A 6,234-nucleotide genomic window follows, 5' to 3' on the forward strand; every position below is an offset into this window, starting at 1 on the left:
CTATAACAATATTTATTAAAAAAAAAAAAAAACGAAGAAAAAGGAATATCTATAATGGAGTAAGTTCACCAAAATTATTTATTGTGCCCGAAAATTGTTTTGATCTGTCCGACTAATAAATATTGAAATATTACCAAATAAATACTCTTGATAATGATCGTATAGATGGAAGCGGTTGTAGAGCATAATAAATAATTTTGGTGAAACCACTTCATAATATTTCTCTTTTTTTATTGAATAAACATTTTATTGCGTAAATTGAATTACACCCCGCAATTATTCAATATTTAAATCTTCCACATTTTTCACTACAGTGATGCAAACTAACGACTTCAAATTCAGATAAGTATTAGAAAATGGAATCGAAAGATGAGAAAAAGATAAAAACAAAAATTTTTTGTACTTATTCAGTAAAGCCAGTGGAATATACATTACTTTAGTTTTGGCTAAATTACAAATTTTGAAAATATCAAAATTGGTTTTAGTGAAAGACATTTACCGCCGTGTATCTTCGAAATAAAGCAGCTTTCGCATTAACTTATTTATTAAAGGATAAACTATTCTTATTGTTAGTATAACGCGGGAAATAGCCTGTGGAAGTTTTGCCTTATGTTTAATAAACAACTTAAGGCAAACAAGGCAAATATCTTTTAGGGAAAGTGGAAAATAGAAGTGAATGATATCACTAAAGTGTTCACCGTAAAAGAATACAATTTACCGCGATTTAAAGTTTTCTTGGAAAATCCTAGGAAAATTTATTCGGACTCCCAAAGCAATCGGTTTCTTGTATGTGCCAAGTAAGTACTAAATTAGGACTTCAGCAAGAAGTAAACTAAAATTTACATTACTAGGATCTATTCATTTAACGGGTTACAAATACTAAACAACAGAAATTTGAATGCATGCTGTGTATTTTTTAATTAGAAATCGGAGTCATTCTTATTAATTAATCGTTAATACTTTGAAAGCGCTATTTTATTCAACGAACACGTTTGACCATATCTTTAAGACACTTTTTTTAGTATAAGATTATCAGATACACTTGATTGACCCAATTGATTAGGGGTGTGATATATGATAAACTACTATATTGTTTTATTCATACAATAATAGTTCTTATTTTGTCTCTGTTTTGCTAACAAGAACTAAAGTTATATTGAATTTCAGTGGAATTCATTTATTATGACTCCGCCTATATAGATCAACCGCTTAAAATGAAGTAATTGCAGTGTTAAATTTGTTTTTCATATTAAATTCTCTGTAGGAAAGTTTGGATATAATGACTCCGTTTAAAATGACATATCGTTTATTATAACTGGTTCTCAAAAAATCATTTCCGGATATAGTGACCCAAATGTTTAATAATAACATTTTCGCTCATTTTTCTGACCCTTATGTATATTGATATTACAATTCATCGTTCTTTTTCTTTTTCTGTTAATAAATATATAGAATTTGTGGTTTTTCTCTCTATTAAACTAAATAACTAAAATAACTAACTAACTAAAATAGAGAGTTGTTTATTATTTAAGATTATGCTTTGTATGACGCCTGCTTCGTATGACGTATTCGTCATTTCCCTTCGATTTCATTATAAGCGGATTCTACTGTAATTCAATACTAAAAAAATTTAAAAGCTTCAAAGTCACTTGGTATCTTGTTGAATATGTTTAGATGTTGTATTCACACACAAAAATATAATGGCAAATTGTGTACACATAATGCTTATCTTACAATTAATTATAGATACAAAAGGAGTTTCCTAATTTATTGTATTTTCATGTCAATCGCTATGTTAATTAGTTTATTGCCCTTTAAGCGAAACTCTGAGTAATTTGTCTCCTTGATATTACGAAATAAACATGATACTTAGGTACTTTGTAGATTACAACAAATAAGCATGTCATCATTGCCTATATGAGTTTATTAGTAACACGCACACGCGCTTGGCATCAGTTTTTAATACAGAGAAAACTTTCTTTGGTGTACTCGAAACATATCGAATTGAGAGAAAATATGAATATTCAAAAATTCGAATGGGTATACTTACAAATAGTACCAGTAATAAGTTTACTATTGATAAAAATGTCCGGTCGGAATATGTATAGGTACGCCGAGTATTTCGTTGAATCATTCAATTGGATTTTTATTTTCTAATATTAGTTTTATTGAACGTGTGTTGTATGAAAAATAAAATTATAATAATGTAATTGCTATTACACTAAGGGAAGTAGATATTACAAATGATTTTTATAGGTACCTATATCTTTAGCTTACTTCCCATTAGATATTCATAGCATAGGTACTTATTTACAGTTAGTAAATATTTCATATTTTTTAAAAGAAAGATTATGGTTTCCATTTGCAAAATATGCAAAGTTTCTGAAAAACAAATAATTCATTTTATTAAAAATTCAGTCAAAAGATTTTGTGTAATAAGGATTATAATCCAGATTAGAGAATTATTGCTTTAGTTAATGTNATATTAAAAAATTATAATAAGTCTGATTCATTCAAAATAATGGTCTTAGTATTTGCTTTTAGACAAAATTAGAAGTAGATTGATAAAAAAAACAATTCTCCAAACTTAAAATTCAATTTTCGCAAAATGTACAAGCTGAAAACGTAAAATCTAGAAAAAAAATGTATAACTTAGTTGTGATTTGGTCGTAAGTGCATGGACCAAACATCAAATTTCGACATTCTACGTTTATTAAAAAAGTGTGCGAAACGACAGGCCATACAGCTCATGCGTGCGTGTCTAAGACGCGTGGTTATGGTATAAAAGCCATTGTGAAGTGGTATCAAATAAAACCCACATATCTTTATGTAAGAAAAATTCAAAATATTGAAAAGGTTCATCGTAGTCTGTCCACATGACTGAATGTACAGAGATGTTTTGAGTAAAAACTTTTTCACTTATGCAGCCCATTTACCACGTAGATCTAATTACTAAAAACACAAGAAACTGGAAACTATGTGTAATCAACTAGATTATAAACAAACTCGAATGCCAGATAAAAGGATATGTCAAAGTTCATTACGGAAAATTAATTGAAATCCATCATAACATTATTATCATTATTACTTGGTTTCTGTAAGCATATCACAAGACAGTCATTGAAAGATATTGACCAGTTTCACGCGCGAAAATGAATTTCAACAACCTTTCATTCGTTATCAGCATTTTAGTTTGCGCCATTGACGAAAGGTAAATATTTTTAAATGATAAGATGCATGAAAAAAAAAACGTTACTTTTCAGTATGTTGTATAAGCAAAAAGAAGCGGGATTTTTGTTTATATATCCGAAAGCAATAACTTCAACATTAAATGAAACTGTTTGTTTATCAGTTTATGATGCTATTACCCCCTTTAGAATTTCCGTAGACTTGAAAATAAGAGAAAAGCATTTTATTAAAAGACATATTATTGAAAATGGTAAGTTCTTTTTCGTATTTTGAATGCTCACATACTTACTTAGTTTTATTTATTTTACAACGCTTGTTATAAGTGTATAATAATTTTAATACTTATAAGTCTATTAGAATTTTATTAGATATTGTACGTATAACAACAGTAACTTTTTAACTTTTAATCGCTGTCCATGACCTGAAAAAATTAGATGCGCATCTTCATTTGGTCAAAAAAAATCTTATCAATGCTCATGGTATCGCACTTTTTTCTACGATTTTATTCATAATATAATGATAGTAATACCAAAGCTGAATATGTTTAACACTGAACATTATCAAAGTGATTGAATATACGTATGAAGAATGGTCAGTAATATCACGAAGTTAATTCATTCATTATTTTTATTTAAACAGATAAAATCAAATTAAACAATGAACTGCTGGAACGATTTAGTGTTTTTCTTTTATTTTATAGTAGAATTCCACCACCGTATTAATTTCAAATATCTCAAATTAAGAAATTTTCAATGAAAAGTAATTTTTCAATGACGCAATTATTAATGTAACGTTTTTAAATCTCAGAACACGTAGGTAGATATCTATTTATAAAGAAATTTTAGACATGTAAAAGACATTTTGCATTTGCTATGATCCATTTTTTTTATATTTTGATTTTAGCCCATGATTGTTTTGAAATAACTGTTCCAAAATTACGTTACCGGGCAAAAGATGTCCACTATGGAAGTTTACACTTACAAATCGAACTGAATAAAACCATACAGACTTCACATAGTCAGGGCCCCATATTGATATTTCCAAATAATAATAAATATTTTGTTGAAACTGATCGAAGTTATTACAAACCTGGTGATATTGTAAGAATTCGAATTTTGGTCCTTAATAGTCAGTTGAAACCACCAGAGTATTTAAAGGTATTAAAACTAAACAAAAACATCCTTCTTATAAATTCCTAAAACATTTACATAATTCATAATTTGTGATTGAACCAGAGGTTATTGCTTATAGTGTTGCTTTAGTGCATAAGCACACGATCAGTTAAGAGCTGATAATTAATTGGTGTTGGTGCTTAAGTCAAATTCTGATTTGCGACGTTTCGAATGTACATGCACTAAACCAACATTACGTACATAATTTTTTATAATTGTTAAAACCAGAGATGTGATTTATTTGATATTTTATTTGAAATACTATTCCAAACGTATTTTCTATCTGTAAAATGCAAAATACATTTTACCGTTAAAAGTTTTGCTAGTATCACCGATTAATCATTATATAAAATGATGAATGAAAGTTGCTCACATTGGCTATTGAAGGTATTAGAAGCTTAAAAAGAAAACAAAGACATTCCGTGAATACCTTCTAATTCTTTAACTGAAGAGAGCCCAAAAAATTCTAAACTCCTTGGAAACAGATAATCTAAAATATTGAATCGATAATGTTTTCCGGATTCAACGTCATGATCCATGGAATTTTGAAGTTCCAAATTGATATCAGCTCCTGCTAAATCACCGCTTATCGTACCTTTAGCAAGGAACTACGAAATTCTGTGAATTACGACAAAACAGCCCTCAAAACAATATCTAATTGATATACTTCAGCTGTGTAAAACTGGAAAACTACAAGATGTTGTGGTGTGCTAATAAATGCCCATAATCCAAAATTCTTAGAAAACGATTCGGAAAACTTCACTTATTAGATAAATCCAAAGCTAAAGAAACTATGGATTCCGTTTCTTTCTCTTATTACAATGTGTAACATATCAGAAACAAAATAGTGTGATAAATATTTTGATATAAAATGATTGATGTTGATTTTACATCAATACAATTATTTGCGACCCTATTTCGGCTCTGATCTTTCACGTTAAACAAACTATTTTGACATCAGTGTCTTTTTTCCAATTAAAACGGGTTAACAAAGGCAAATAAGGAAACATATAGAAGAATTATTTGTTGCTGAACTGAAGAAACTATATCATAAATATAGAAAAACTATATATCTCAATCACTTCAAACAGAAAAATGTGAATATTTGGAGCTGGTGATATAATGATAACCACTGTTAGTGTAGAAAAACTCCAATGAGAAGATGCCTGCAAGGTTTTCTTGGAAAATATTAATACTTAAGTAAATGTAGAAAATTAAATAGATACTACAAAAAAGTATTTTTTTGAAAAAAGTATTTTGAAAATACGTATTTTGCATTTAGCATTTGAAATACAAAAGGGAAATCTATTTTGTATTTTACATTTGAAATAACAAATCAAAAAAGTAGTTGCATTTTGTATTTAAATACTTTTAAAAAACATTTTGCACACAGTACTCGTACATCTACATCAATGTAACGAAGCCAGAGAAACAAAGCAAATTTATTTGGCATTTACATCAACTCTTCACGATAGATATCTACGCGACATTTCCAATTAACACCTAGTTGTGCTGTTTTGAACAAAATGCTGCGATTACTTCCAAAGCGTGTCGAATTTTACGTAACACTGCTGCACACGATCGACGAATCGATGATGAAGCTGAAATTGAATTTACAACAAACAAAGGTAAAAAAAGGTTTCCATTTTCGACCGTGCATATGGAGCGAAAGCTGAGGATGTGTGTGCGAAAATTATAGGCGAAACGTTGGACAGATGGATCGGTGCAAGTATGATTAAGGATTCAAATAAATGATTTTCATTTCCTTCGGATATTGGACATCATCATGAAAAAATAAATTGAAATATCAGACGACTTTTCTCTCCCACGAGGATAATACACACACACATACACACATATATATATATGAAGT

At 28.9% G+C, this 6,234-nt stretch overlaps 1 protein-coding gene across 4 annotated transcripts in view; it reads left to right on the top strand.

Annotated features, from left to right (window-relative positions):
• The first annotated feature begins 10 nt into the window (after positions 1 to 10).
• The window catches only part of LOC108733999 (alpha-1-macroglobulin-like), a 24,792-nt gene continuing 18,568 nt past the window's right edge, over positions 11 to 6,234 (top strand). For 3 of the 4 annotated variants that reach the window (XM_025974998.1, XM_025975000.1, XM_025975001.1), the window contains exon 1: positions 12 to 797. The gene's annotated coding sequence lies outside the window, so the exon portion shown is untranslated. Of the gene's footprint in view, positions 798 to 6,234 lie in introns of all 4 variants that reach the window. The other variant, XM_025974999.1, reaches the window with a different exon arrangement.

The sequence above is a fragment of the Agrilus planipennis genome, unplaced genomic scaffold (assembly GCF_000699045.2).
Source record: "Agrilus planipennis isolate EAB-ADULT unplaced genomic scaffold, Apla_2.0 scaffold36, whole genome shotgun sequence".
NCBI classification, from domain to species: Eukaryota; Metazoa; Arthropoda; class Insecta; order Coleoptera; family Buprestidae; genus Agrilus; species Agrilus planipennis.